The 21,214-nt window shown below is 38.7% G+C and overlaps 1 protein-coding gene across 5 annotated transcripts in view; it reads right to left on the minus strand.

The window, feature by feature from the left end:
* Positions 1–21,214, minus strand: part of RBMS1 (RNA binding motif single stranded interacting protein 1) — a 215,031-nt gene that overhangs the window by 156,304 nt on the left and 37,513 nt on the right. Inside the window, exon 4 of one of the 5 annotated variants that reach the window (XM_025404168.1) lies at positions 1,647–1,745. The exons of the other annotated variants lie outside the window; for them this stretch is intronic. The gene's annotated coding sequence lies outside the window, so the exon portion shown is untranslated. The remainder of the gene's footprint in view (positions 1–1,646; positions 1,746–21,214) is intronic. 5 annotated transcript variants of the gene reach the window in all.

The following is a 21,214-nucleotide window of genomic DNA, read 5'->3' on the forward strand; positions in this document are numbered from 1 at the left end:
TATTTGAAAGTTCTACACACAAAGCACTGACAGCTTCAAGTGATAAGCTGAATTTTTAAATGTGAAATGACCCTTAATTCTTTCCTTGCTTATTCTCATTGTAGGCAAGTTTTACAACTCTCCTATCTGTTTGACTTTCAGTTGAACAAAATAATGATGGGGCACTTAGCACCAGGTCCTTTGCATTTTGGTTCCCCATCCCCCTTTCCCTCCTCCAGGGTTACCTGTGAGACTGTATATGACTGATATGGACAAGACAGTCCCAGCAAGAGAAAGACATTGGATTTTTCCCACTGATAGCTAAGTGTTCTTGTGGGGAGCTGTGTGTGGCAGGAGGAATGGTCTCAGAATCCAAGAATGGCCTGGGTTACCTAGGCAATAGTCTAATAAAATAGTCTAATAAAATTAGACTATTGCCTAGGTAACCCAGGCCATTCTTGGATTTGTTAGTTTATTCTGAAAACCTGCTAGAAATCGAATTTTCAAAATAAACTAAATGGTCCACATTCAAGACAGAATAAAATTCAAGTTTTGGAAGCTTTGGATCCAGACTGAATCAACCTACTAGCCAGATTCTTTTCTGAGGAAGCAAGCATCCCACTTGCTTCCTCATTACCTGTAGAAGGTTCTCATTACCTATAGAAGACATGCTACTTCCTCGTTTCCCACAGCAGTCACAATGCAAATGAGAACTATAAGTATAAATGTAAGTTACAGAGGCTGGAAGCCAGGAACCTACTGGGAGGCTGTTAAGATAACTGTAGATTAAGCATCTTCTACTTGATAGCTTCCAAAGTCTGTGTCGTGATCTTAGGCTAAAGAACCAAATCTTTCACATGGCCCACATATCTCTGCAAGATTTGACTCATACTTATTTCTCCAGTACCATCGTGCGCTATTCTCTTCCTCACCACTAAAAAACCAGGTAATCTAGACTTTCAGTTTCTTACACTTGCAAGGCAACCAGTCCAGCAATATGTTTCACACATGCCATTCTATATGCATGGAATGCTCCTTCTCTACCTCTTTGCCTAGTTAACTCCAACTTATTCTTCAAGGCTCAGCTTAGATTACTTATACCAGAAAATCTTCCCTCTTAATCCCCAGCATAGGCTGGTCTTCCTGTTATATAAACCTCATATAGCATACTGTATATCTCCTTTTCTGGACTCACCAAGCTGCAATCTAAATTATTATTTAATGTCTATCCTTTCTGCCTCATTATAAAAGCTCCTTGAGAAATAGGGTTGTACCTGCTTTGCTCATTGTTTTATCACCAGTGTTTTGTATAGTACAGAATAGGCATTCAATACTATTTATTGAATATGAATCTATTATATTTAAAGAATTTAAAAATGTATGTCTACATATAAACTTACATATGGTACATTATATTATATGTACTTCTGAAGATACAAAGAAGAATCTGACAGTTTCAGTAAGAAAAAGACACATGCACAAATGACCAAGTGGCAAAGCAGACCTGATCAGTCTCTGATCAGATTACTGCTCAGTAATATGAAGAGAACTAAATAACATACCATGGAGAACAGGGAAAGGGGGATTGACTCTAAATGGTGACCACAGAAAGCTTTGTGGAGGAGAATCCGAAAGTGCCTCCAAGAACGGGCAAGATTTATACATACATTTTTCTGGCCCACTAGAAACAGCAGTGTTCACGGTGTTTACCATCCCACTAACACTTTTCTGTTCTTCGCTCTTCCTTTTCACTTGGTATTCCCAAACTCCAGGAAATAAAAGAAACAGTGGTTTAATGGGGCATTGGAAATGCTTAACTTAAATAAATGACATTTTAACAATAAACTATTAGAACCACTGTGTGAAAACTGATTTAACTCCTTGCAGCAATAATAGTTTGGCAACTGTGTAAGAACTCAGATTGGAACTGCAAATCAACTGTCCAGAAGAAGTCTTTTCCTAAATCCAGATATAAGGTATAAGGAATGTAAGATGTTTGGGTGGGGAAAAGGGAGTAAAGGTCACACGGGCCGCCTGGTGGCAATGTGTCAGAGAAGGAGCCAGAGCTTTGGGAAAAGAGAGGCTCACTGCAACACTGCAGGAAATCTTTGTGACACAGTGGTGTGTCACGAAACAATGATTGGGTATCACTAATGACAAGCATTTCACTTAATGGTCTGGAATTCTGGATATACTACATAGCCTGCCCAACTACCCAGAACAAAGCAGAATTAGACCTGGGAAATCACCCTAGTCTCCCAGTCCTGAAGGAATTCTCATCATGTTGGATCCAGCAAGCTGAGTTATGAGCTACTCTTCTCTTCTGAGGTTCCTGGCTCCTAGTTAACTGGTCACATCTCCTGGGTGAGCACCTACTCTCACTGGTTTTGAAATGAACATTTAAAAAAAAATTCTTTAGACTGGGTGAGGTAGCTCACACTCGTGATCCCAGCACTTTGGGAGGCCAAGGCCGGTGGATCGCTTGGGCTCAAGAGTTCAAGACCAGCCTGGGTAACATGGCAAAACCCCATCTCTACAAAAAAATACAAAAACTAGCCAGGTGTGGTGGTGCACGCCTATAGTCTCAGCTACTCAGGAGGCTGAGGTAGGAGGATCACTTGAGCCTGGAGGTTGAGGCTGCAGTGAGCTGAGATTGTGCCACTGCACTTTAGCCTGGCCCACAGTGTGAGACCTTGTCTCCAAAAAAAACAAAACAAAACAAAAAAACTTTAAAACAAGTTTGTTAACAGTTATGAGAACCTGAGTTCACGGAATTCAAGTTTTCAGCAACAAAATTCCATTTTTAGTTTCACAATTAAACCAACTGAAATTTGGTCCAAATAACAAACATTAAGTGACACTGAGGTATAATTTTGATTCCTGGATTTACATAAATTATGTCAATGTTAAAGTGAAAAACAGGTTTCCTTTATGAAAGACACATTTGGTAAGCCACACTGCCTACACAAAATGTTCTGATTCTGATTCGCAGAAATGTGGCTTGGCTTTGGAGACTGTTCTTTTACATATCATGTCTTCACAGTGCTATCTTAAAGCCTTTTAGCAACAATTCATCATAAAGTGAATTTTAATTCCCAAGTATATTTTAATATCAATCTTTCAACACAAAGCACTATAATTTCAAAGCAGTTTGGAATATCTAGGAACATGTCTATGCAACTGAACTGTGCTTCCTCAAGTATGGCGTTGTGCAATCCTCGTTTACTTTGGATTATGTGATAAGGACTCAGCTCCTAATCATTTTAATCTCACCTTTTTTATGACCCTTTTGTTTAAAGTCAATATTTTAATTGGCATATATCAAGATCTGAATGGATCTTGGATTAGAAATTGCATTTAAATTGAGAAAAGGGCATATACTAGTTCAAATGACTTCGATATGAGCACAGGAGCCAAATTTTCACTGTAGTAGAGGAGATTGTCATAAAATAAAACTTTTAAAAGTAACAAAATAACATTCAATAGAAAAACTGTAGTCGCTAGTTCATGAGAAGTGTTTAGCTGATACAGGATTCTAGTCCATTTAAAAACCAAATAAAAACCTCTACAACTACTGCTTTGGGCAATACATATATATGTAATTCAAAAATATTTTCAAAATCTTACTCTAGCCAATAGTTTCAGTCCATCAAATCACCAACTATTTCATCAATATTACTAAAAAATAGGGCATGAGTGTGAGCTCCTTTTCCCCCAACTTTGCTCACCCAAAACAAATAAACATGAAAGAAAGAGCCTTTGATGGAGATAGCAAGAAAGAAAAAGAGCAACGCGCAGGTTAGAAAGAAGTCTCTAACAGTGCTATCCATTAGAATTTTCTGTGACGATGAAAATGTTCTACATCTGTGCTAATACGGTGGCCTCTAGCCACATGCAGCTAATGGGCACTTGAAATATGGCTAGCATAACTAAGAAACTTAATTTTTAATTTTAAGTAATTTAAATTTAAATAGGGTTTGTGGCTACCATATTAGACAGCACAGGCTTATAATTAACTAAATCCCTGAAAAATGAAACTATTGTTTAAGATCAGTCAAATATGGCAATTATCTTGTGGCCAGCAGGAGTCTAGAATTATTTTTATCTGATGCTTATCTGATGATCTTTAAAAATCTTTACTAAATCAGCCATGAAAAAGAGCTTGGACTACAAATAAATAAAAGGAGCTTTGACTTCCTGGTCAAAGCCAGAAATGGTAAGAATCCCAGGGCAGAAAAGACAAGCCCAGCCCTGACTCCTATTGTTACTGTTCTGCCATGTTACCCAGCTTTTCCAGGAATTAGACATATAAAGGGGACTGGTATTTTAGCCAGGGCAGTTCAACATGACCCCAACTTTCTATAGAATAAGCAGAACCAAGCAGAAATGAAGAGAAAGATCTTGCTAACTTTCTATGGAAAGAGTGAGGTTATTTTAAACTATCACTATGCCTTCACTAAATAACCTACTGAACATACAATCTATTGAGACCATGAGCCCCTTATGAGGGACATATAAATATTTAATTGGGTTTTTTTCTCTCTTTTTTTGGTATACCAACAATTTTTTAATCATACAGTTATTATGCCTTATGTGTGGGTCCTAAATACTTTTATTCATTTAAGTATCACAAACACTGAGGTAGGTGGAGAAGAAATTATTCTCCTCATTTCACAGATTAAAAGAAAGGCTTGAAGTTAAGTGATTTGCCAAAGGTGACCTGAACATCAGTCCTCTGATTGCTATTCCATGTGTCTTTCTTCAGAGTATTTAATAAGGTAACAATTATATAGTATATTTTATTGTTTAATATTTGGAATGCAATAGGAATGGCAGATTTTTATACTGTCCAAGCCTTAGGCTTTTCTTTGTATTTGGGAAGACCTTTTACGTTAGAATTCCAGCCTTATTATTTCTGTCAAAAAAGGCACTTATTTTCAAGATCATCTCTGGCTATGAGAAAAGAAACCTATACTCCTCATATAAAAAGTATGAAAAAGCAAGAAGTTATATGAGCAACTGAAATAGAATGACAGAAAATCTTGAATTATTTTAGGTCCAGACTAAATTAATCTTCTTTGCCTAAATTTCCTAGCACTCAAGAATGCATTCATTATAGTATCCTAACGACTTAGAGTGTGTAACTAAATGTTCCATCAATAGCCAAGTTATTATTTAATGAGAATGGATAATTTGACTGGGGTACAGAGGAGCAGGAGACGTTTTGATGAACATTATAGGATTCTTCAAGTCACCTCCATGAGTCCACGAGATTATCAATAAAGCTTTCATGATTGCTACTTGACTGGAAAAAAGTTAAAGTCACCACTTTTAACTGCTACAGTGGTCCCTTTCAACTTAAGTAACATATGTAAGTAACTGTGACAGATAATCTCCAAAGAGCCACTGTCAATTCCTTCCTTTCTGGTACTCACCTGAAAAGGTAGAATCTACCTCATCTCTGCTCGGATCTGGGCTGGCATGGTGAGTTACTTTGACCAATAATGTGTGGTGGAGGTGATGTTGCTCCTGGCAGCTTATTTCTCTCCTCTTGGAAGCTGACCACGAGGTAAAAAGTTCAACTATCTTGAGACCACTGACCTGTGAGAAAGGCCAAGCTATCCATATAGAGACATAAATGCTAACAACAAAGCAAGAGGCACCAGCTATTAAAAGGTAAACCTTCCTAATATTCTAGCCCATCCAAGCTGCCTGCTGAATGCAGCCCACTGACTCACCCAGATGACATGTGGAACAGCCAACCGCCCCTCCAAATTCCTGAGCCACAGAATCATGAGAAATAAGAAATCATTACTTTTTTAAGCCACAAAGTTTTGGGTTGATATGTTATCTATTACTTTACTTGATTACCAAGCTTGCTACTTCTCCTTTTTATTCTGAATTCTAAAAGTAACTTGAAAAGTAGTAATTTCTCTTTCTTTCATTGTTAATACAAGAACTAACTTTTCAGTTGTCCGTTTTCACTCAAGTTTAAATATGGCTGAACACAAATATTTCCGAGGGTGCTGCTGTCATGGAAAAGGCCCACCCAGACAGAAAGCTCATCCCTGAGGTTTTCTGCTACATTCGTCTCATTCTTATTGCCACCACCTACTAAAAATAAAATTTTAAAGGAGCTAGCAGAGTAATGGGTTCCTGGAAAAGCATAGCCTCCATTTTCACACTGTTTGAAGACAATGTGTTTAGCAAAAGAATCTGCAGCTAAGGTCTTTATACAGAAATTTGAAGGGCAAAGAAGAAAAATAACCAGATAAACCTGGGGAGCATAGCTAGAGAAGTCTACAGTGCCCAAAGGGAATACTCTCCAAGGTAAAACCTACTGTATGGTGCCCCATTCATTTAGCTTGGACCCTGGAAGAGTGATGTTAAAGGAAAGAAAGAAAACTTACATAGAAATAGAATAGCAAATTGACAACTACTATCCCAAAGGCCACCATTCCAGAACTTCATGGTTGCCCTTAGGGACACCTAACTTACCTCCACCACTGCCACCTGCTTCATTTTTGGCCTAGTTTGTTGCTCCCACCTGAGCCCTTCTAAAGGAACTCTTGGGAAGGGAGAAGTGCAAAGCCTAGATTGTTCTCATTTTTCTTGAAGTCCCTCCCAGTTTCGCACAATTAGCAAGAATAGTATATAATCCATAGGAAAGTAGTATAGAATCCATAAAGCTGTCTACCTAATGCCTCACTCAATTTCAAAAATTGCCAGTTCTGTCAGAAATGTCAACACTCCAATCAAGTATTCACTACACAGAATCTTCATCTTTCCATCAGTAACAGTGAAGGAGTAACAGATGTTGAAATATGACCAACTTTGTGGCTGACAAATGAATCTTGAAATGTCCGTAACAATATGAACAAAGGCAGTATGTGAATACGACACTTCTGGATCCACTTCCCAAGGGTTTGATGGACACTGTCTCAGAACATTTTTGCATCTTAGGAATATATAACATTGAAAATGTTCAAATTCTGAGGGCTACGGATACAAAGGAATGGTCCATATTGCCTGCGCTACACATAGCTGTCATTCAGGAAAAATCACAGGCACTGATTTTCAAGGGACCTGAGTTATATGTCACAGTTTTTCTAAAATCAAGTTCCAATTATCGCCATATTAGATACTACCTCATTTAAGGGATTAATGATATACAAGTGAAATTCTCTAAAACAGTTTCTAAAAGCCTGACTCTTAAAAGGCAGGAGAATCACCTTGTTCATACCACTTTTACTCCTGTGATCAGGGAGATTAGCTGAGATTTTTGACAGGACCTGGACAAAAACTAAGAAATGCCTTAGGTCCTCCTGTTCCTACCAGTGCGGGAAGGGAAGACATCACTTTGATGTTGATACCCTCTCTGACTTCTCAAGTCCTTTTTCCTTTCAGTTGCATTGAAAGCATTCAGAAGTCAAGAATATTCTTTGAGATCATTATGAGACTCCATAGGGGAATCAGGTTATATAAAAAGTCTATTGTTTATGCAGACGAAAGGCAATCTTTGGAGGCTCAATACTTTCTTGTGACTGTGAACATAAAGGATTTCTCCTTCTCCATTAGGAAGCCTGACCACATGAACTTCACCTCCTATCTGAGGCAGGTCCCAACATCCCTGGCCTCGAGAAACAGTGTACAAGAACAATTCTGACACCTAAAATGAATCCAGTATCCCTGACTTGAGGATGTTTCCACCTCAGTTCCACCTTCAGCATACACTCACCAACTGATCTTTCATCCATCATTTGACTCCCAAGCTGACGAACACCTGAAATACCCCAGGAAGGATCTCCATGTACCACCTTCTCCACTGGATGAGGCATGAGAGTCGCCATATTTACTGCTAGCAAAGCCCGTCCCCATCTCTCCCCAACCCTTACTAAAATCTAGTCACTCTAAAATGGCCTCTCCAGTGATGTCCCTAGATCTGCTGGTACAGAAATGGAAATGTACAGTACTTTCCATTTCCATTTCCTTAGTAGGTTGTTGACTTGAGATCACTCTCTGTAACATTCTTTCTAGGGATTCTTATAGCACAGATGTATTTGTGCACATTGTAGGCAGCTATCACTTTCTCCCAAGAAATCTCACCTACAACATCTCACATCCTCTAGGTTTCCATCTTGGATTATTCATCAGTGTGCAATCATTTTAGTGGGGGAAGGTAGATTCTTTTTGCTTTTTAAACAAAATGATATATAATTAACATAGAATAAAATACATAGATCTTAAGTGTTCAGTTCGTGAGTTCTGACAACCATATACAGTTGTGTAACCACCATTGAAAACAAGACATGAGACATTTCCTTCCATGAGTGTTCCCTCATGTCCCTTTCCTGTCAATGCCCTCTCCAACCACTGTCTGACATCTGTCATCATAGAGGAGTTTTGCCTATATCTGGATTTCATGTAGATGAAATCACAGGATAGACTTTTTTTGCAACTGGCTTCTTTCACTTGGCGTGTTTTTGAGTCATCAATATTGTTGCTCCAATCAGTTGCTTGTATTTTTTTATTGCTAAGTAGTATGACATTTTAAGGTAATTTGTTTACCCATTCTCCTGTTAATGGACATTTGGATTGCTTCCAGTTTGGGGCTTTAAAAATAAGGCTGCTAAAGGCCGGGCACGGTGGCTCACGCCTGTAGTCCCAGCACTTTGGAAGGCCAAGGTGGGCGGATCATGAGGTCAGGAGATCGAGACCATCCTGGCTAACATGGCAAAACTCTGTCTCTACTAAAAATACAAAAACTTAGCTGGGCATGGTGGAGGGCGCCTGTAGTCCCAGCTACTCGAGAGGCTGAGACAAGAGAATGGTGTGAACCTGGGAGGCGGAGCTTGCAGTGAGCTAAGCCGAGATCACACCATTGTACTCCAGCCTGGGCGACAAACAGAGACTCCGTCTCAAAAAAAAAAAAAAATTAAATAAATAAATAAATAAATCAGGCTGCAAAACATCTTTCTGTAAATCTTTTTTTGTGAACCTATGTTTTTATTTCTTTTTGGTAAATACCTAAGGGTGGTATTTCTGGATCATACAAGGTAAATGTATTAAATGTATGTTTAACTTTTAAGAGGGCGGGCATAGTGACTCACGCCTGTAATCTCAGCACTTTGGGAGGCCAAGGTAGGAGCACTGCTTGAGCCCAGGAATTCAAGACCGACCTGGGGAACATGGCAAGACTGCATCTCTACAAAAAATTCAAAAATTATCTGGGTATAGGGGCATGTGCCTGTAGTTGCAGCTACTAGGGAGGCTAAAGCAAGAGGATCTCTTGAGCCTAAGAGTTTGAGGCTGCAGTGAGCTATGCTCACACGACTGCACTCCAGCCTAGGCAACAGAGTGAGACAAAAATTTTATAAGAAACTGTTGAACAGTTCTCTAATATAGTTAGACCCTTTTACATTCCCACTATGATTAAGAATACCAAATGCTATACACCCTCCCTAACATTAGGTGTTGGCCGTCTTTTTTATGTTACCTATTCTAGTGAATGTGAAATGGTCTCAAATTATGGCTATAATTTGCATTTTCCCCGATATCTAATGATGTGAACCACCTTTTTCAAGGTTACTAGCCATTCATATATCTTCTTTAGTGCAGTGCCTTTTCAAGTTTTTAATTGGATTGTTTGTCTTTTTATGGTAGATTTGTAGAAATCCTTTATGTATTCCAGATCCAAATACTTTGTCAGATATATAAGCTATGAACATTTTCCAAGTTGGAACCTGTTTATTCAGTTTCTTAAAGATAGCATATTTTGGTAAGCAGAAATGTTTAATTTTGATAATGTCCAATTTCTCAATTTTTTTGTTTATGATTTGTGCTTTTTGTGTCATGTGCAAAAAAGTTTTGCCTACTCTGAGGTCACAATGACACATTTCCATGTCTTCTTCTAGAAGATTTACAGTTCTGAGTTTATATTTGGGTTTATAACTCAATTCAAATTAAATTTTTAGTATAGAAATAGGCATAACATTTCATTTTTTTCCTACAGAGACTGCTTCTTAGTACTACATTTGCCCGTAGTTTGGGAAATAGTAGTATCCAGTGTATTTGAAATATAAATTAAACACCTTAGTTTACATGCAAGTTGTACATGCCCACGCTATGCTGATTTTATTTTCTGCTGCATTCAATATTCTAGTAGAACTAGCCATCCCAATACTGAGAAGTATTACAAGGATAGATCATTTAAAGTGCACATCCTACAGCAGCTAGAGACTTTGCGTTATATAAATATTTCACTTTGATTTTTTTAAAGCAGGAGCTCAGATATAAAAAGACTCTTAGGTTCTAATTTTAGTGAAAGTCTTAAAATTTGACTCATAAGTACAACTATTTAGAATGAAATGTTTCTAAGTGTAAAATATCCATGACTTGTTCCTGTACTTGAAATGGAATAGAGAGGCAACAGGAGGCCCAACTCAGGCAGCAGAAGGCAGGAAGGAACAACTGCCTGTTAGAAAGGGCACTAAGGGAACTCATGGGCAGTTTCTTTCTTTTTTTCTCTTTCTTGTTTCTTTTTAAACCCTGCCTGCCAAATAAAAATGACCTTGAGGCCGGGCGTGGTGGCTCACGCCTGTAATCTCAGCACTTTGAGAGGCAGAGGTGGGTGGATCACTTGAGGTCAGGAGTTCAAGACTAGCCTGGCCAACATGGTTAAATCCCACCTTAACTAAAAATAGAAAAACTAGCCAGGCATGGTGGTAGGCTCCTCTAATCCCAACTACTTGGGAGGCTGAGGCAGAAGAATTGCTTGAACCCAGGAGGCGGAGGTTGCAGTGAGCCGAGATTGCGTCACTGCACTCCAGCCTGGGTGACACAGTGAGATCTTGTCTTAAAAACAAACAAACAAACAAACAAAAACCCTTGACTTATGCAGAAAGAGAACACAGCTCCACAGCTCCTCCTCTGGACTTAGAAGGAGCCCAGAAGAACTGAAGACAGCCTCATAGTATAATGACAATCATGAAAGATTTGAGAATCAGTTAAGCATTTGATATAGTTTGAGTATTTGTCCCCACCCAAATCTCATGCTGAAATGTGATCTCCAATATTGGAGGTGCAGCCTGATGGGAGGTGTTTGGATCGTGGGGGTGGATCCCTCATGAATAGCCTGGGCCATCTCCTGGTGATGTGTGAGCTCTTGCTCTGAGTTCACACTGAGATCTGGTCATTTAACAGTGTGTGGCACCTCCTCCAACCCCCACTCTCTCTCTCTGGTTCCTGCTTTCGCCAGGTGAAGTGCCTGCTCCCACTTTGCCTTCTGCCACGAGTCAAAGCCTCCCCAGAAGCTAAGCAGATGCCGGTGCCATGCTTCCTGTACAGACTGCAGAACTGTGAGTCAATCAAACCTCCTTTCTGCATAAATTACCCAGCCTCAGATATTTCTTTATAGCAATGCAAGAATGGCCTAGTGTGCTTTCTGTCACATTTTAATTCAAATTCCATTAACACAAGAAATAGAATATTGGCCAATGAATTAGGCCACTCTACATTACTTGTAGAGTTTCTGTACTTGTAGTACTTGTACTTCTGTACTTGCAGAAACTCTACTTGTAGTTTCTAGTAAGATGTCAACTGCTCTCTACTTAGCTTTCCCAGACACTAACTAAACGTGGATATCTTTGACCGCAAACTCTCTTTAGGAAGAGTCCAAAGATTACTGAATTTCTTGTTATGAATGAAGTACTTTGATTTCCACAGTAATAAGGTCTACAACAACATTCTGTTTTTTATTGTACAGGTAGAAAACCAGTGTGTGTGAGAGTATAAGGGCTAAGTGGGAAAATGGAACAACTTCTTTACAAATATTATAAACTACATTTTATAAAATAGAACACACTCTATTCCCTTATATTTAAGCATCTATCAAGATTCATGGAGAAATTTTTCAAGGCATACTCTGAATCCTGATGCCAAAAATCATTTGATATGTAAACATAAAGTACGTGGAGGCCACATATATAAAATCATAAAGTCTCAGCTAAAAGTACAAATATCTAGTTACATATTTATTAATAATAACTAACGTTTATTGAGCACTTTATAAATGTCATGTACTGTTCTGTGTACTTTGCATGTCTGTCTTAATTCATTTATTCAACATGATAAAGCTGTGAAATTACTATCGCTATTCTCAGTTTACAGAAAACCGAGAAACAAAAAGGGTAACTTGCCCCGCATTGCATTCAAACTCAGGCAGTCTGACTCCAGAACCCACTGCCTTTGTGCTGTGGACTGAACTGTGCCTCCCAAAAATGGCTATGTTGAAGCCCTTACTCCTACTTTGACTATATTTGGAGATAGGGGCTGTAGGAGGTAATTAAAGTTAAATGAGATCAAAGGCTGGGGTCCCAATCCTACAGGTCTGGTGGCCTTACAAGAAGAAGAAGAGAGAGGAAGAGACCCCCCAACCCCAGCACCAAACAAACACACATGCACTAAGGAAAGACACGTGCGCACACAGCAGGGAGACGCCCTCTGCAATCAGGAAGAGCCCTCTCTGGAACCTGACCATGCTGGCACCCCAATCTTGGACTTCCATCCTCCAGAACTGTGAAAAAATAAATTTCTGCTGTTTAAACCACCCAGTCTATGGTATCTTGTTATGGCAGCCCGAGCAGACTAATCAATCCACTCTGGAAATTTCCCTTCCCAGAGACTTCCAAATAAGGGGAGAATCAGAAAGAATGTAAGATCTAATTTTTATTCCACCTATAATTTCTTCTCATACTAGTAAACTTGCCCCCTTTTACCTTTTCACAGGGTACTAAAAGCAACTGAGAAACTGAAACCTTATTGGATTTTATCATTATAAATATTCATAGATATTTTTAAATATTCAGATTATTAAATATTAAATATTAAATAATACACACAGGTTAAGACATGTTTACCACATTGATCTTCACAAAAGAAACATATAAAAGCTTCTGATCAATATAAATGTAAAAGTTTCTGGTCAGATTTTTAGCATAACTAGATTTTCAGGCAATGACTCTGGGACTAAAATGGAATAAGAATGAAGACCTCAAATGATTGCTGTTACAGTGTTCCTGATTCATTAAAAATAATCACAAAGCATTACTAGCAATGCCAAATCTCTAGCATTCTGATCAGTGAAAGGAATTATCGGTGTCTAAAAGGTCTTTGTCAACTCTAACATCTATAAACATTTAAGTGGTATTGAGCAGATTCCATAATCTGATCTGCTTTTAACTGTGGAAATCAATGCAGTTATTAAGAAGCTATTTGAATAATTCATGTTGTAAGTGAAGGCCTTCAGAGTAGCCATAATGCGCTTGCATCTTAATGGTATTTTAAATAAAGTTGTGTCTTGCTACAATGCACATTTAGTAAGCAAGACCAATCCCCATCCATCAGTTCAGAGGCAGTGATGGGAGAAATTCTGACAGTTTCAGAGGAACAACTAAGCTATCTGTTTTTTATAAATAAGGGAGTTAAGGGAAAGTTTCTTCTCCCAAAATCTCAGAGGAAGATAGTATCTGCCTTTTCATTCACCTCACTGCCTTGCTGCTGAGGTCTCACATTCTCTTGGAGATATCGTTCAGTGATATCATTGCAAGGTCCATCTGGCTATGTTAACTGGATTAAATGCATATCCATCAGCTCCAAAAAAAAAAAAAAAAAAAAAATGTATTAAGTGTCAAGTGGTTAACTCTAGGTAAAGACACACTTGGGCAAGAATAGCTTGCTTTCTTTGAAAGTTTTTCAGCCTTATATCATTATCATAACATTTCCTTCACATTGAAATCGGAGTTTAAATAACATCCACCTTCAAAAAGTTTTACATTTCAGACAAGCATCAAAGAATATGAGACTATAAGTAAAGGCTCCAAAAGTTACCTAGTCCCAGCCTCATCCAATACTTGAACCCTGTCTATGACAGACCCTCCATGTTAAGAACCAGTCTATTTGAACTCTTCCTGTTCATAAACTCATTGCCATCTTCTACGGGATTGGCCAGTTGCTCTTCAGGCAATTATGACGAAGTTCCTCCTTATGCGGAGCCCACATCTGTCTCCCAACGCTTCTACCTGTTTGTTCTAACTCATCCTTAGAGGTCACTTAGCCAAGTAGGACACGTCTTTTACTTGCGATCCTTTCTGACACTTGAAGGTAGAGATTATGGTCTCTCTGTTTCCTCTTAGGCCAAGTGTTCTCAGCATCTTCGCTTTTCTCATGCTCTGTCCACATTCATGGACGCATCAACATCAATGGAAGGGTCTAACTTACATACTTTTGGAAACCGTGTATGTGAGAGAACCCACTGGACATGTCCACTATCAAAACTTATCTCTATTATAAGAAACTGTTTCTGTTTTAAACTAATTACCAGATACAGGCTAGCTCCTTTTCTTTTTTGTTTGTCCACCCCATTTTACTCCCCATTGCTCGGACTGCTGTCCCCTCTGGTTGACAGGGCTTTCCTCTCCCATCCCACAAAACGTTCCACGTGCTTGCCTTGACTTTCCTCTCCATTCTCGTCATGAATACTGCCCTCTACTGCTGCTGCACCCTGGCCACACCAGACCACTGATTGGCGCCTGAAAGTTCCAAGCTTTCCTCCCACCTCATGCTATTCTCCACCACGAATACCTTGCGCCCCTTCTTCATGTAACTAATGCTTACTCCAGGCAGGCAGCCTGAGAATGCAAAGTAGAGTGTGTTAATCAGTACAGATGAAGTACTTAGAAATAACCTTCAAATCTTAAAGACATAGTGAAAGTTTACTTCTCATTTATATTCCAGTTCAATAGTCCAGGGACAGGGATAGTATTTCTAGGTGGGCAAGTGAGCTGCACATGGTCATCCTTCAAGGTCCAATAATGTGGCCACCTTCTACACCTGACCTCCAAGGTCGTCTCAGAAAGTGAAGAAAGATCATGAAGGCTTGTACAGGAGATTTTATGCCCAGGCCAAGATGCGGTATATGTTCCTTCTGCCCACATTCCACTTACCACAACTCAATCACAGGCCTCCAAACTTACTGCAAAGAAGCTAAGAAATGGAGCTGCAGGAAGAAAGTGAAACAGGGTTGCTAAATCCATAACTCTATTTTGTTCTTCATGAAAGTCTATGCTTACTGATATTATTAGAACTGGTATTTTTAAAATGATACAAGAATATACAGTATTAGAAAAGGATACTTATAAAAGGATAAAAGCACTGCTCCACTGGATGGTGAAATTCTGCATATTTGTTTCTTTCCCCAGCTGAACTGTAAGTTCCTGGAGGCCAGCAATGTGGCCTTTATTTTTATACTGCTAGAATGTAGTACAGGACATTCCTGCCACAAATGTCCATTTATACTTGAGACAGCATGAATGACTCTTTGTCTATTCTTTCTGCAATTCCTAACTAGATCGCTAAAATGGTACTTGAAAATCCAAAGATCAAGAGACACTGGGGCATGCTCTTCTGAGAGCTGGGGGTCAAGAGATGCTGCAGTAGCTCTTACAGAGAACTGGATGATGCCCTTGATAACCATGCAGAAGATACAGCCATCACCCTTCCCCAAGACTCTGATCTGACTCTTACTCATCACTGAATCCTTAGCATTCAGCACTCTTAGAGGGTTGAATAAATGTAAAACACTGAAAAATATTTTTATAAATAAGCTAATCAGACCATAGGCTATGTTAACTTTCATTTTCGTGCCCAAAGTAACAAAATCTGATAACAGGACCAGCCATAAAATGCTGTCAAACAGTTAGTTTTTACTGGCTTATAACAATTATCTTTATATCTTTTTATAATATTGTCTATTCTTATATTATTCCATAATATCAGCTCTAATACATTTTAGTCTAATAATTATTTTAGAAAGTTGTATTCATTTTTAAATAAAGTGAAATGGTAGAAATCACTTGACTACTTGAAGATCATTAACCCAGTTTCTAATAGTGGTGGTTTGTTTTGCAGATGTACACAGAATGCCTTCTTCCTTTGGATTAAATCATTACAAGCTGAGATATCATCATTAGGAAACTGCAAAAGCAGGAAACACTGTCTTCCTTTTCCAGTCCTTAAACAGGAAGACAAAGATAAAGACTGAAGTAGCTCCCAAGCCAGTATTTTGAAACTTGCGTTGACCTGACTTAAATACTTTACTTAATACTGTGACTGATTTTTGATAAGAAAACAACAACAACAACAAAAACTCAAGTATCTAGAACTAGAAAAAGGACAGGTGCAATGGCTCATGCCTGTAATCCCAGCACTTTGGGAGGCCAAGGCAGGAGGATCATTTGAGGTCAGGGCAACATAGTGAGACCCCATCTCTACAAAAAAAATATAAAAATCAGTCAGATATGGTGCTGCATGCCTGCAGTCCCAGCTAGTTGGGAGGCTGAAGTGGGATCCCTTGAGCCCTGGAGTTTGAGGCTGCAGTGAGCTGTGAGGAGCACCACTGTATTCCAGCCTGGGTGACAGAGAAAGACCCTGCCTCAGAAAAACTAAATAAATAAATAAATACTAGAGAAAATTTCATAACATGTTTATTTTCTTGGTGTTTTGTATTAATTGTCAAAGAACGAGTCAGGATCTCTAAATTTATCTGCTGTGTTAAACCAATTTAAATGTTTGCTCTTTGAGTGTTGGTTGTTTTGTTCAAAATATCCATGATTAACCCTGGTAAGTGTTCACCTTCCAGTGCCTTCACAGTTTTTATCTCCTTTGATAAATGAAATAAAGAAGCAACAGATCCAAAACCAATCAAAAAAAAGTATTTCCTTTAGAATATACAAGTATAATCTGTATTTGGATTAAAATGTAAATATCAATAATTTATCATTTTGGTAGTAAAATAACCCTAGTGTGCTCTTTATTAGTAATTTTCAGATCCACTTAAACCCAATGCATCAGACAAAATACAGAAATAAAACGTTTAATGCGGCACTATTTTATCTTTTTTTTTTTTATCTTTTTTTTTTTGAGACAAGAGTCTTGCTCTGTCAGTCAGGCTGGAGTGCAGTGGTGCAATCTTGGCTCACTGCAACCTCCATCTCCCGGGCCCAAGCAATTCTCCCGCCTCAGCCTCCCGAGTAGCTGGGATTACAGGCGTGTGCCACCACTCCCAGCTAAATTTTGTATTTTTAGTAGAGATGACAAGGTTTCACCAGTTGGCCAGGCTGGTCTTGAACTCCTGACCTCAGGTAATCCACCCTCCTCGGCCTCCTAAAGTGTTGGGATTACAGGCATGAGGCACTGCGCCTGGCCAATGCAGCATTATCTTAAAAAATCATCCTTTTATTATTTCCATCTAAGTTTTTTTTCAAATTATAAAATCTTATATTTAAGTTTTATCTATCTAGTGAAAACCAAATAAAACCTGAATAAAAGCAAACCTGAACCCCTTAAAAGAGGCTGTACAAAGAATTTAAGTATCAATCATGGCAGGACTAGAGTCCTTGTCATCTGGACCTCCATGGGGATGTGATCTAGTTTGAGGCCTAGAAAATGAGATCAGTTATGAGAAGGCTCCATGGAATTAATGGAACTTACAGGAGATGGAAAAAAAAGAAAGATATAGATTGATCTGGAGGCCTCTGAGTTCCCAGGAAATCCCAAAGTCCTCATCTAAAGGTCCCAGGGCTGTCACGGTGAGCTAATAAGTAGTCGTTCCTTATCCATGGGAGATGGGTTCCAGGACCCCCAGAAGACACCAAAATCCCCAGATGCTTAAGTTCCTTATATAAAATGACATAGTATTTGCATATAACCTAGGGACATCTCCCCATATATTTAAATCATCTCTTAATTACTTATATTAATAACACGTAATACAACATAAATGCTATGTAAATAGTGGTTGCACTATATTTTCGTTGTATTGTTATTTGTTGTTTATTTTAAAAAATATTTTCAATCTGTGGTTGTTCAATCCATGGATGCAGAACCTGCAGATAGGGAAGGCCAACTGTATTCCCTTCGAAGGTGTGCACTTTTACAGGTCAGTGCAACAGGCTTAGACTGACTTTATTACAAGAACGGTGATCAAAAGTGTCAAGTGCTTGGTTAACTGAGCACCCTACTACATACTGGGTAATCACAAAGCTAAGCACTGGAGGGTATAGCAGAGAACAAGACAGACGTACTACCTGCTCTCACAGGGCTTACAGTCCAGCAGAGAAAACTGGCATTCATCAAACAAGTACGAACATGATAAAAGTCTCCCAGGAGAAATTAGGAGCTTATGAGATCACATTACAGGGGCTCCAAACTTGGTGAGGGAAGTGATAAGCTGTGATATTTACATTTGCTCAAGTCACTTAACCTTGTAATACCTTAGTGTCTTTATCTATAGGATGCGGTAATAGTAGTGCTTACCTTACAGGACTCACGTAAGGATTAACAAAGCACTAACCACAGACAAGCACTGGATAGGTGACCGTTGTGTGTTTCTGCAACTACTGCTATGATGAGGATGAGGATGATGATGATGATGATGATGATGATGCTTATTATTAGTATTACTATTGGCTTGAATAGGGAATAAAAGTTTGCCAGGCAAAAGGGGGAGAACGGAATAGCAGGGGGAACTAGTCCAGAGAGAAGAAAAACAATACGTGCAAAACCCTGGAGATCCAAAAGGTTGTGGTGCCTCCAGATGGACAGAATTAAGGCCTGCAAAAAAGAAATAAACTAGAGATCTCTAAAAGGCAGGATCCTTTCCAAAAGTTTCCCTTCTCACCCTTACCATTGTAAAAGCATTTTCCCTTGACTCTGCTTTTCTCTCCACATACCATATTATGATCTTTCTTTTCTTTTTTACAATTTTCTGCATTTTCCAAATTATCCCTGTAAGCATGCGTTACTTTCATAATTTAAAAAAAAAAGAATTTTAAAAGTGATCCCTTCTTTATTTCTCTCCCCATAACAACCTCACTTTTGCCAAATCTGACTTATATTTATTGCCCTCTTATGTCACTTCCCACTCGCTCAACAATGCATTGCCACCACTCCAGCATCATGTTTCTCAAACACAGATCTGCTCTCTCATTCCCATGCTTCATGGCCTACAAAATAACACCCAAGCTCCTCAGGAAAATCACCCAAATGACCCAGAACCTCCATCCAATCTATCTTTCTCGTGTCATCTCCTACCACTCTTCTCCTTACCCACCCTTCTTCACAAGCACCCTCAGCCACGCGGAACTTCTCACCAATTTCCTGAATCCAGCATACACTTTGGTGCCCCTCTACCTTAGCTCATGATAGTTTTATGCCAAGAGTGGCTTTCCAGCCTTCTCCAGCTAACAAAATTCACTCCCCCTTCCCAACCCACTAAGCTTCAATGTCATCTCCTCTATGAACGTTTCCTCTATTCTCTCCATCTTGCCCCCAAACACAAGCCCTTGCCATGACCTCTATGTTTATCTCCTGCTTATACTGAGTTCTATCAAAGTAGAAACCATATCTACTTTACCTTTATTGTTACATCCAGATAATAACTCAATACATGTCTGTGTTGTTACTGTTCAAATTAAGATAATAATATAATGGGTTCTTTGAGGAAACCTCATGAGATGTAGACTGTTTAAACTAGACATAGAAAAGATGCAAGGACAACACACCATTTCAATTATTTACTCTTTTCATGCAATGTTACTTGAGTATTTACCAAGTTAGCACACAGTTACTGACTGCTTACTATTTGTGCTAGGTACACAGTTGTGGATAAGATGCTAAAGATACTAAAGAAACACACAAATAAATGAATAGTTATAAAATGCAGTAGGTGCCATATAAAGAAAGAACAGGAGACCATGAAGGATGGCAACTTTGAGGTCCTGGGATACCAGGAAGGGCCTCTCTAAGGAAGCAACTGGAACAATGCAAAGTGAAAGTGAAGGAGGAATTAACTATGTAAAGAATGTGAGAAAGAGCATCCCAAAAGAAGGAGAATATACTGGGAGGTCCTGAGACAGGAACAATCTGGGTGTGTGTAAGGAAGTGAAGGCCAGCATGCCTGGAACCTGGTGAAGAAGAGTGGAGAGTCAACCTAGAACTCCTCTAAGGAGCTGGTCCTGTAAAGAGTCATTAAGGGTTTTAGGTAGTGGGGGTGGGGCTGGGATGGTGACAGGATCAGATTAACATTTTTAAAATATCACCATGAAATGAGCAATTGAAATTTCTTTCAGGTAGAATTATTAGTGAGATGGAAAAGTTCTCCATTTATTTGATGTCTCAGTATATTTAGAATAATAATTATTTGAACATCCATCAATAAATATTATATGTATCGGTCAAATATTTGTCTCTGATCATTCTTAAAAGTTAAACTCAAACAACCTCTGTAGTTGTTTCTCTGAATAGTATACTTCAAGCATACAAAGTTATGGTGCAGATCCTGGTTCCTAGAATGCCACACTCTACACGCCATTAAACGTTTAATCAGAGTTATCATTCCAAAAAGTTTACAGCCTCTTGTCAAGAAAAAGACCAGTATCTGATGTCAATTGAAACTCAAATTTTTCATTTTTACTTCAGTTGAAAACCTGGCCTTTTCTACCTAAGCTGATGCTTTATAAATGGCAATATAAGACATGGTACAGGCTGTTATTTTTGTTTGTTTAGAAATGTCACAATCCTCTCTGTTGCGAACAAATTTGCTCAAGTTACAATTATGTCACAAAAAGTAGATAACATGCAGTATTATTTTTTAGAATGTTCTTGTGACATTTTGTTAAACCAAGAGAAATGTTACAACTAAGAGGGGTGACAGGAAAGAAGAAGAGAAATATAATTGCAGACTGAATAAAAACGAACAGGAACACACTTTCATGCTTCAGTTTATTAACTGTGGCTGGTAAGCAGTCATGCTGCATGGATACTATTTACTGCTTGGGAGGAAAACTGTGAACCTGCCTGGAGAGGACACCAAAGGAACATCCAAGCCAAGGAAAGAAAGAGAATGGAGAGAAAATTATAACCATCACATATAATGTAATATAAACTCCATTCCCAAGCTTTTTATGGGCAGTGATTTATCCATTATAAAAGCAATACTTGGGAAATCAGTGAAAGAAAAAGAAATACAGATCAAACAAGGGAGTACAGATCAAGGACCTACAGGCAATGTGAAAAGAGTGGACCTAATAATTTCAGGAAGAAACAAACTTAAAAAGGTAAAATAGTAGTTGTAACATTGATAATACCATCACCAATAATAAATCCTAATGTATTTAGC

This window comes from Theropithecus gelada, chromosome 12 (assembly GCF_003255815.1).
Source record: "Theropithecus gelada isolate Dixy chromosome 12, Tgel_1.0, whole genome shotgun sequence".
NCBI classification, from domain to species: Eukaryota; Metazoa; Chordata; class Mammalia; order Primates; family Cercopithecidae; genus Theropithecus; species Theropithecus gelada.